This window comes from Magnolia sinica, chromosome 2 (assembly GCF_029962835.1).
Source record: "Magnolia sinica isolate HGM2019 chromosome 2, MsV1, whole genome shotgun sequence".
Lineage (NCBI taxonomy): Eukaryota > Viridiplantae > Streptophyta > Magnoliopsida > Magnoliales > Magnoliaceae > Magnolia > Magnolia sinica.
The window spans coordinates 20,463,849-20,474,617 of record NC_080574.1 but is presented as its reverse complement, the minus strand read 5'-3'; the positions used below and the strand labels follow the sequence as shown (position 1 = coordinate 20,474,617).

The window sequence follows — 10,769 nt, the reverse complement described above, 5'->3', positions numbered from 1 at the left end:
GTTTGAGTATGAGAGAGTAATTCCACCTAGAAAATGGGTCCAAAAATATTTTACTTAAATTTGTGGGCCCCACCATGATGTATATGATATATCCGTATCGTCCATCTGTTTTATTAGAATATTTTAAAGCATGGGCCAAAAAATAAGGTAGATCTATTACTCAATTGACCTACGTGAAAGGGAATAATGGACTTAATTTGTCTACCATTAAAAGTTTATATCTTTATTGAGCTCACATTGAGGTTTATTTACCATCTAACCGGTTCATAAGGTCACATACGCATGGATAAGTGAAAAACATAAATATAAGCTTGATCTAAAACTTCTAAGGCCTCAAGAAGTTTTTAATGGTAGGCATTCGAATCTCGCAATTTCCTGTGGTGTGGTTCACTTGAGCTTTGGACCTACCTAATTTTTAGGCTCATGCATTAAATTCAGTTGGCATAATGAATGGACGGTGTGGATAAGCCACACACATTACGGTGGGCCCCATATTTATTTTGTAAAATTTTCAATTTAAGTGTTTAAAAAGTAACCGGTCAAGTCGGCATCGAAAAAGTGAAGTAATTACCTTGGTAAATAGTGATTAAACAGGCCTAAAAGTTCCAACTCTCCCGGCATACTGATATTTTCTCTTCGTAAAAATTAAAATAAATAAATAAAATCTCACTAAAAACAAACGTTTCTTTACCTTTTCCACCTTTCTTTCTTGTATAAGTTCCAACTCTCTCTGCATTTTGAAACACACTTCAACTTCTATTTTTGTGAGAGAGATCTGAGAAAACCGCTACGTTTCAGTTTATCGGGTTTTTCTCCATTTTCTGATATTCGTTTTGGTAGTTTCTTGTCTCCAGAAAGCTCAGAGTCAGGAATCGAAAGATTCCGACAGAGTGTCAGGTTTGCCGGTTAACAGCCGTGAAGTTCCAGCACTCCGCTGGATACGTCAAAATCCGGCAAGAAGACGAGAAGGCGCCGTTCTATTGGTTTTTGGAAGCGGAAAGCGGAGTATCATAAAAACATCTGCTGCTTTGGCTCAATGGAGGTCAGTTGGTCAGTTTCTCTCAATTTTTTTCTAATTTATCAGAACGATCTGATTTTTTGAGTCGCTTTTTGGTTTTCTTGTTTGAAATCGATAGGATTTTATTTTTTTTTCTTTTCTGATATTTTTCGATTATCGGAAATCGGAAGAATTTCGAAGCCTTCTGCAACGAATATTCTCGATTTTGAAAATATAATATGCTTTTTTACGAGTTTTTGGCTTTTGAAAGGCGATCTATCACGATTTAATGGAAATGCAAAGTTTTTATTATTATTATTATTGCTCTGTCCGATTTTTTGTTCGAGGCGAAAATGTTCTACGGTTTTTTTTTTGGTTCGAGTTTAAGCTATTGAATGCGTTTTTGTGTAATTCTTAATGATTTTTCGATGGAGGAAAAAAAATAATGGGAATTTAATGTTTTTTATGTTTTGTTGCATTTAAGCTTTGGCGATTTTGATATTTTCCGTATATTTACATTTTGCTGCCAAAAAAGAAGAAGAAGAGAATTTTCATTTTCGAGTTGGTTTCTGGTGTGGGGGTTGACCTTCGTTCGGAATTAGGATCGATGTCTGCCGTTATCTTTAACGGCGAATATGCGGACCCGGTTATCGCTTTTATAAAAGCTTTGAGAGGCAAAACGGCAGTTCTTGATTTCCCGTGATCTTTGACGTTCTCATTTCGAATAAAACCGGTTTTGCCGTGTTATTCGACAGTTTTATGGTGTAGTTCAACATTCCGAGCTCTCTCCAACCAATCGATGATATGGTTTCTTTACTAGATTCTTTCTTTAGTATTTCCGGAATGTACCGTACTCCTCCATGCCAGCCAGACAATAGCATATCGAAGCGGACTGGCTGGTGTACTGCACACCACCGACCTGGCTGGTATGTTGACGTAACCAAGTTCTCTGGTTCCCATGGGAAGCGGATACCACACACCAGCTATGTAGCTACATGTCGTGCGAAGACGAGCGCCGACGCTCCTCCAGCTCCCAGTTGTACAAACGGAGATAAAAGTTACATGGCCCCACAATGATGTATTTATTATATCCACACCGTTCATCCATTTTTCGCGCTAATTTTGGAGCATTAGACAAAAAAGTGAATATCCAAAGCTCAAATATACCACACCGAAAATAACAGCTATGATAATAATTTTCACGGTTAAGATATTTATAGGGCTCCACCGAACATTTATTTTCCATTCAATCTACTAATAAGGTAAAAAATACAATTCAATCTATTAATAAGGTAGAAAATACATGGACAAAGAGGAAAAATCAAATTTCATATTGATACGGAACTTCCTTGACCCCAAAAGGGTTTCAATGGGAGACGTTGAATCCCCGGCTGCTTTTTGCAGTGTAGTCTACTTTATCTTTATATCTGTCTTATTTTTCGTCTCAAGCTTAAGACGAGCTCCCCACATGGATGAACGGTTTAGATATAACACATACCTCATGATGGGACCCAGAAAACTTGCTAACGCCAATACACCAGCTGTATAGCTGATGTGTGGTACACCAGCCAATCCGCTTCACCCATCATGCGGTATTTGTTATATCCCAACCGTCCTTCCATTCGGCGATCTTCTCGTAAGGCGTTTGCCAAAAACTAACAGAAATCAAGATCAAGTGGACCACACTGCAAAAAGCAGGGGAGATTGAACGTACCCTTTCGGCGTCATCCATCATTGATCTCCTTTTAACCGTTCGTATAGCTCGAAGCTCGAGGAGCGGCAGCTCTCGTCTTCGCACGACACGTACCCACACCTGTCAGATCGGTGGTGTGTGGTACACCAGCCAAACCGCTTCCATCCCAACTGGTAACGTTCACAGTACATATGGCATGCATGTATGTCCTTTCAACCGTCTAAATCATGAGCCCCACTTGGATGGACTAAAATCCAGCGAACTCGTCGATCGGATTTCTTTCTAACGATTCATTGGGCTCCGGTTAATATGGTTGATTCTTTCTGACCATCTCTTTGTTGGGTGATCCAAGCGACAATAGGGTCCATCTTTTAACGGTCTGGATTGTGTTATATGCAATCCAAGTATACATTTGTTGTGCGCATGCGTACGATATTCGAAGGGCTGGAATCTCATGAATTTTTTCTGATCACATTGACTTGACTCTGTACCGTTTGTAAGAATTTTGAGAAATACCCTGATACTCTGCGGGAGTGCGAGGTTTGATACGCAGGCACTGAGATATCGCTGGGAACTTGTGTATTTTCTTTCTGTTTTTTTTAGTCTTCGTTAGCTTGTCAGTTCACACTTCATTGTCAGCGGACGCGGATTTCCTCATAAAGGCTTTTTCGTAGGAAGTCCCTGCGCGCTGAGAAATTAGGCGGGCCACTGTGATGTTTGTGAGAAATCTTCCCGTCCATCAATTTTGTGAGTTCATTGCAGGACATGTTCCAAAAAATGAACAGTATACAAAGCCTAAGTGAGCAAAAAAACGTAATAATTAAACATCCACAATTAAAATATTTGTGGGGTAAGGGAAGTTTTGATTCGTCATCCCAATAGGAGTGACGTTATTAACAGTATTGGTGGCATCTAAACATCTTGTTGAACCCAAAAAGGTTTCACGGTAGGAATTTTCCTAACCTCATTTTCATTTAGCAGGGCTCACTTGAGCTTTGGATACAGTTCATTTTTGACAACATATTCTACAATGAACTCACAAAATAGATTGACGAAAAAAAATTTTCAAAAAGATCACAGTGGGCCCCACCTAAGATCCCAGTGCAGGAACTTCCAGCTTTCGCAGGAAATCCGCGCCACTGGTAGCCACCTCACTGGGGAATCGGTATCAACGAGTTATTTGAACTAACCGTCCAAATTAGGGTGTACCTGTTTAAATATGTCACACACTATATTATTATTATCTTGTTATCTAACCATTGGATTTCTAGACATTTATTGAACGGTTGAAAATGAAAAATACCATTATTCGTATTTCATACACCAAGCCTCTGCCCAAAATACGTTTGGATTGTTCAACCAATCTAGATTTCAAACGACTCCCACTGCAGATATTTTACACGTGGCATGAATTGACTCAAAATAGACTGATTGAGTTGTGGGACTCATTGTCACTAAGCCAATGTTAAAAAAATTCAGATTGTTTGAACAATTCTAACCTTTGATTCGTGGACATTTGTTTGTTGACTTAGATCCATTCGGTAATTTCACTCCCAGCCGTCCGCTGGATGTCCACCAATCCGACCGTCAGCTGATCTTAAGTTTTGGTTCATGATGTATCTGTTCCGGAACCAATATTTGAACAGTTTAGATTAAGTAACTTGGATGCCAAATATGCAATTTCTAAGTAATCGTTAAGCGACTGCATATCATACACCGTATTCTCCCAGAGTATCATTGAATTTAGACCCTTTCATTTCTTTTTCTTCGTTCGCTATTTGAAACCCACATGTCCCAGTTGAATTCGGGGCTCGTAAGTGACATCACATCCGATCAAACCATGGGCCCACTTGTAAGAATTTGGTTGTACTTTGACAGAGAAATACTTTTATACTCTTTGGCATAAAGCAAGATAAACCATTAAGTACTTTCAAACTACTACCAGTTATGATGCTCCTAGTTACATTAAGTAGGTTTGGACAGCCCATTCCATTGATCTAGATTGTTCATTAGCTCCAAGTTGAATAATTATAACCATTTGATCAATGGCCTTTAATATAGATGGTCTTGATTCTTTACACACAAAATAGGTCCAATCAACAATTTGATTCATTTATAGGGGTGTACACCGAGTCGAACCAAGTCGAGTTGGCCTCAACTTGACTCGGCTCGGCCACTAGCTGACCCCAGCTCGAACTCAGCTCGGTTCAGTCAGCAACTCAGCTAGTTCGAGCAAAAATCCAGCCTCCGCGGCATTTTCACAAACAAATGCAGTGCAATTCTAATTTCTCACCGTTTGTAAAACAGCAATAGCTGTTTACAAGTATTTCATCAAATACCTTGTAGGAATTATCAAAATCAAAGAAAATGTTATTTGTTTCGTATACATACCTTTCTTGCCACTAGCTGACGCTTCGTTGAGTCATGTCATCAAACACTTGGTAAACAACATCAATATTAGAGTAACCGAGTCACCGAATTGGTTTGATTCGAGTTTAATTTGAGTTAGGGTTCAATCCGAGCTGAGTTGAGCTCGAGCAAGGTCAAACTTAGTTCGAAATTTTTTCGAGATAAAAAATTCAGCTTGACTTAGCTTGAACTCAGCTTCAAACCGAGTTGAATCGAGCTTTTCAGGTTAAGTCGAGTGAGCTAACCGAGCTAACTAAGTTCGTGTACACCCCTACTCATTAATTTGTTTGGGTCTAAAGAACACTGATCATCACATGCATGGCTTGTAAAAAGGACGGTCATAGAAAATAAGGCCAAATCAAGGATAGTTTGGATCAAACAATTTATCTGATTATTGCAGGGTAGTATATGAATTTTGTTCTAGACTAGATATATGGTACAGATCAATCAATCAAATTGTCAAATAAATCTATCATGTGTTAATGTCTCTCAGTAATGGCTCGAGCTTTTAGAGAAACTAGTAATTTGACATGTAACAAAGCAGAGAATCTAATTTGCTATGAAAAAATGGGTGGACGGTGTGAATGTTTCATCAGGGTGGCCCCTTCAAGCGCAGTCTATCCTGAATTTAGAACAAGTGAGGGTAGTAAACTAATCCGCCCCCCTCCGGAGGCTCAGGTTTTGAGCGGATTAGGTGAGACCTCGGCCTTACCCAATACGTTGCCACCCTTACATCCGTTTTTCAGATCATTTTAGAAAATTATCCAAAAAATGAAGTGGATCCAATAATAAGGTAGAACATACCATGGGAAACCGTGGTGTTATTAATTAATGCTTTACCGTTAAAAACTTCTCAGGATGACCACTTTATAATATTATTCCTTGGTGTGTATTAGGGGGGGAAGGTGGCTACTGTTTCCTATGGTACGTTCTTATAATTGGATATGCTTCACTTTTTTTTCTTTTTATAAACCTTAAAATGATATGAAAAAACGGAAGGATGGTGTTGTGCGGAATGCATACATCAAAATGGGCCCCACAGTAAGGGTCGCACCATCTTGCGTGAGTCCGGGGTCTCACCTAATCGGCTCTCCAGGATTTTAGCTTGTGAAAAAACAAAAAATTAAAAAAAATCTCCTTCATGCACAACCAATTTGTTTCCGAAAATTGGGCGGTTAACGAAAGAAACCTAGCAGCGATCCATACTGATCCGTGAAGATGGTCAATGATCTTTCAACCTGAGAAATTTTTGGGAATGTCCCATCTGCATTGTAGTCTAACATATCAACGATCTGGATCACTATACCATGGCCCCACTTCCAAAAGAAAATACGAGCATGATGTACAATGTACTTATCATGGGCAAGGGATATGATTTTCCCGTGCCGCACCAGGCAGCGCATATCATCGGAAGCTCTTTCATTAGGAATGTATAAGGGCCAAGCCTGGGGTTGGTCTTGGCCCGTATTTTGAACTGTTTTCAGCCGGTCCGGGCGGGCCTTATTCAATATTCTATTGTTGCAGCCCGACCTCGGCCCATTGACCTCTATGTGGGCCTCCCAATGTCCGCCATAAATCCATTTCTGTCCATCAGTTAACGCTAGCTCAAGTTAAGATATGAGGCAAAATTTGAGGTAGATGCAAAAATCAAGTGGACCCGTTCTCACTATGATATTCATATCCCATCCAAATCGTACATAAGGTTATTCCCAATTGGATGAATTGAAAACATAAATATTATAAGGTTATTCCCACTTAGATGAATTGAAATCATAAATATTGGCATATATACCTATAGTTTATTCTAGTATGGTTTCATAGATAAGCTTAACCTTCTATTTTTAGAGTTAAATGAGAGCCATTTGATTTTTGTTTATTTATTTACATTTTTCCAAGTTCATCTCCCTATGGTTATAGTAGCAATCATCCTAACTTTCTTGCAGTGATGCCATGTAGCATATTGTTCATAGCATAGATGGTTTGGAGAACTCAAGATGTTGTCTCCGGCTGGCCGCGACGAAAGCTGGATCTTGAGTCACACCAGATGCAAAACGAACTCCCTCTGTTTAAATGAAGGTAAACCATAACAGCGGTACTATTGCTAGGTTCACCTGCGAGTAGAGTTGCTTCAACTACAAGTCTCCTTGCTATATTTAAAGTTCACAGAGAGAGAGAGAGAGAGAGAGAGAGAGAGAGAGAGAGAGAGAGATGGCCGAGATTGAAGGAAGAGGGAGAAGGGTCCCACCCAAGAGGGGGGCAGTGAAGAAGGCTATCTTTGCAGCAATAGCACGAGCTATGGTATCCCTTTTATGTGGAGGGAAGCAGCGTCATCGTGGTAACCTGCATTCGTAAATGTATTTCAGCTGTAATTACCACATGAATGTTAATGTAACTGCCGTGATTTTTTATAAAATAAAATAATAATAAAAATAATTAATTGATAGTGTAAATTATAGATTTATAATTTCTATAAAATAATAAAAGACACCAAAATGTTAAAAACATGTTGAAGCACGTGTGATCATGATGTCCTTGAAGCATTAGTCCAACATTCTCAAAGTGATTGAGACTATTGATATATTGCAGGCAAATAGCTCGTGGGATAGAACAAGGTTATACGTAGTTATGCATACAGCTGGCACAAAGAACCACCAAAATTTTAGATCTACCTCATTTTAGGTCGAATGTCCTTAAATGAGCTCCCACAATGGATGAATGGTGTTGATTTCTCACAAACATCACTGTGGGCCACACCTAACAACCCATCACGGGAACTTCGTGCAAAAGGCTTTCCCAATAAATCCACATCCTCTACATTGGGTCAAATATGGCAATGTTTCGATCATTATCTTTGGCCTCATTAGTACAAACTAAAAACATGAGCCTGCAGAGCAGAACGTGGGGTAGAGGATTGTGTAATTGAGAGCCGATTAGGTGGGAAATCGGATTGGCTGGTGTACCACACACTACCGAACTGATGGTCCACCTGAGATTTATATCCCCTAATTTTTGGAATCAATCTCTAAAATGATATGTAAAAATGGATGGACGTCATGGATAAAACAGTGGCTAGTGGCAGTGACACTATCCAAACTGCGTCCTCATCTTACTTGCATGCCAAGTACAGAAGTATATATCTAAGTACAACCGAATTACTCACTGTTACAAGTGGGCCCCATGACCTTTTTTTTTTTAACACGCATGCATACCCCCACACACTCGTGCCGTAATGGGGTTTCACCACCTATGGATAGTCGAACCCTTGACCATGTGTTGAAACTCCCAATAGTCTACCACCGGAGCAATAGTAAGGATCCCCATTGACTTTTTTTTTTGAACAACTTTTGTTTGTGAGATATCTGCTTCTTTCCATAATAGATCTGCCCTCTAACCACACGCGGGAGGCCCGACTTGTTCGAGAATAAAACGGAGGATTGTGAGGAGCTTCCCAGCCTAGCCAATGCATCCGCTGGCCCGTTTCCTTCCCTTAGGATATGTTGAAATTTGGCTTGAACCATGGCCAGCAGATCCTTGATCCTGTTACACCAACACTTCTATTTCCAGCCTGGACTAGACTTCCCAGTGAGCATGTTCACCACCAGCTGAGAATCAGATTCTATGATGATGTTAACCAAACCCTTGTTTAGACAATGCAGCAGTCCGTCGTGGACCGCTCTAATTTCAACCCCTGTATTCGTCAGCACCCCATAATCTGCCGAGAAACCGAATATAAAATCCCCATGTTCCCCTCTGCAAATGCCTCCACCCCCCGCATTGAAAGGATTCCCCAAGGAAGACCCACCTACATTTAACTTAACCCAGTTAGTCGGAGATCTGGCCCACTTCAATACTTGGGCCCTTCTAGGGGCAAAGGCAGGAACCGAGATCCCCAGACCTGTTAGAATGTTGCTGGTAGCCCATGAGTAGGATTGCGCAGGGACCTTAGAATTGATGATAGCTAGCGTCCTACCTTTGATCTGGGAGACTTGAGTCTGCCAATGGGGATGCCGACCCTCAAACTTTGTTTCATTCCTTCCAACCCAAAGTTTCCAAAGAATTAGATAAGGAATTAGCTTATTGAGAATCCCACCCCAGCCTCGAAGAGGGGGACCGCTCCACCAGCACTACAACCTTTCTTCAATGGAGCAGATGGGCAGATTGGCCTTACCGAAAATATCCGCGAAAATCGACCAAATAGCAACCGCCAAGTCACTACGGAGAAAAAGATGGAGAGAGTTTTCGCATGAAGGAACCTGACCCTCTGCCCTGTCACAACAGACGCAGTGGGAAGCTAAAGAGACCCCTCTAGCTTGTGTAGCGCACTCGACTGGACCGTACCTTGAATGCATTTCCACGCTAGCAGGGAAATTTTGGGAGGGAGTAGGGGATGCCACACTCTCTTTGCCCATCCGATACAGGGCCGGGACCTCCTGCTTGTCTCCCAAGCCGTTTTCACAAAGAACTCCCCATTCACCGTGTACGGCCAGACCTAGAGCGCTAGCTCGTCAGCCGTGCAGAACTCCTTATGAAAAATGTGGTTAATATCCTCCTGTATAAGTAAGAAAGGGACAGCAGAAGCCGGAAGAGGGCCAGATTTTCCCAGAAAATTGCGGATTTCCAAGGCTTTCAACTCCAGAACCCCTTATGAAAAATGTGGTTAATATCATCCTGTATAAGTAATAAGGGGACAACAGAAGGCGGAAGAGGGCCAGCTTTTCCCAGAAAATTGCAGATTTCCAAGGCTTTCAACTCAACTGGAATAAGGAATGTCGATCTGCTCTCCAGCAAACCCAGACCAGTCAAATTAGTCTTCCAAATATTCTTGTCTCCCTTCCCTCTCTGCCAACGGATCTTCAAATCCATTACAGGGAACATGTCTCTGATATTTTTCCACAATGACTTGATTATCCAAGCATTGATCAGATGTGAACCCCATAAATGCCCATAAATGCTATAGAATTACAAGGTCGGTAGATTCGGACATGTTCCAAAATGATTGTGGATTGCAAATTCTGAAGATTCAGACATATAGTTTTCAACTATCCAGCAAGGAAAAAAAAATATAAAAATAGAAGGTTCCAAATTCAATGTAAGAGGAAAACTCTGATGCTCTGAGAGAATGTGGTGCAATCACTAAAAGATTATTTAGAAATTGCATATTTGGCACCCATCTAAGTTAGTCTAAACTGTTCAAATATGGGTCCCTGTACAGATATATCATAAACCAAAATGTAAGATCAGCTGACGGTCGGATTGGTGGACACGCAGTGGACGATTTGTAATGAAATTATCTAACGGTCTTATGTCAACAAACAAGTGTTTACGAATCAGGGGTTAGGATTGTCCAAACAATATACTTTTTTGAAATTTGACATAGTTTAGATGAGTACCACGATGCAATCGGTCCTTTTGAGTTAATTAGTGCTACGTGTAAAATATCTAAGTACCTGAGTATCAAGTATCATATGCAGCTGCGTATGAAATATAGCTCCGCATGTGAAAAGGAAACATTTTAACGTGCTAGAATCGTCCTTTCTACTGGTATTCGATTCCCTGTTTGATTTTCCAGTGCACCGGAAAATACTAGGAAAAAGAGTAATAAATATTTCCCTGTATATCTACAACATATCTGATTTAGCTACTTTTTTTTTTATAAACATTATAAAATAT

At 40.4% G+C, this 10,769-nt stretch overlaps 1 long non-coding RNA gene across 1 annotated transcript; it reads left to right on the top strand.

Annotated features, from left to right (window-relative positions):
- Positions 1 to 764: 764 nt before the first annotated feature.
- On the top strand, positions 765 to 7,549 carry LOC131227166 (uncharacterized). The gene is made up of 2 exons (XR_009162085.1): positions 765 to 1,042; positions 7,043 to 7,549. It is a non-coding gene; the product is annotated as an uncharacterized LOC131227166 (long non-coding RNA).
- Positions 7,550 to 10,769: the final 3,220 nt, after the last annotated feature.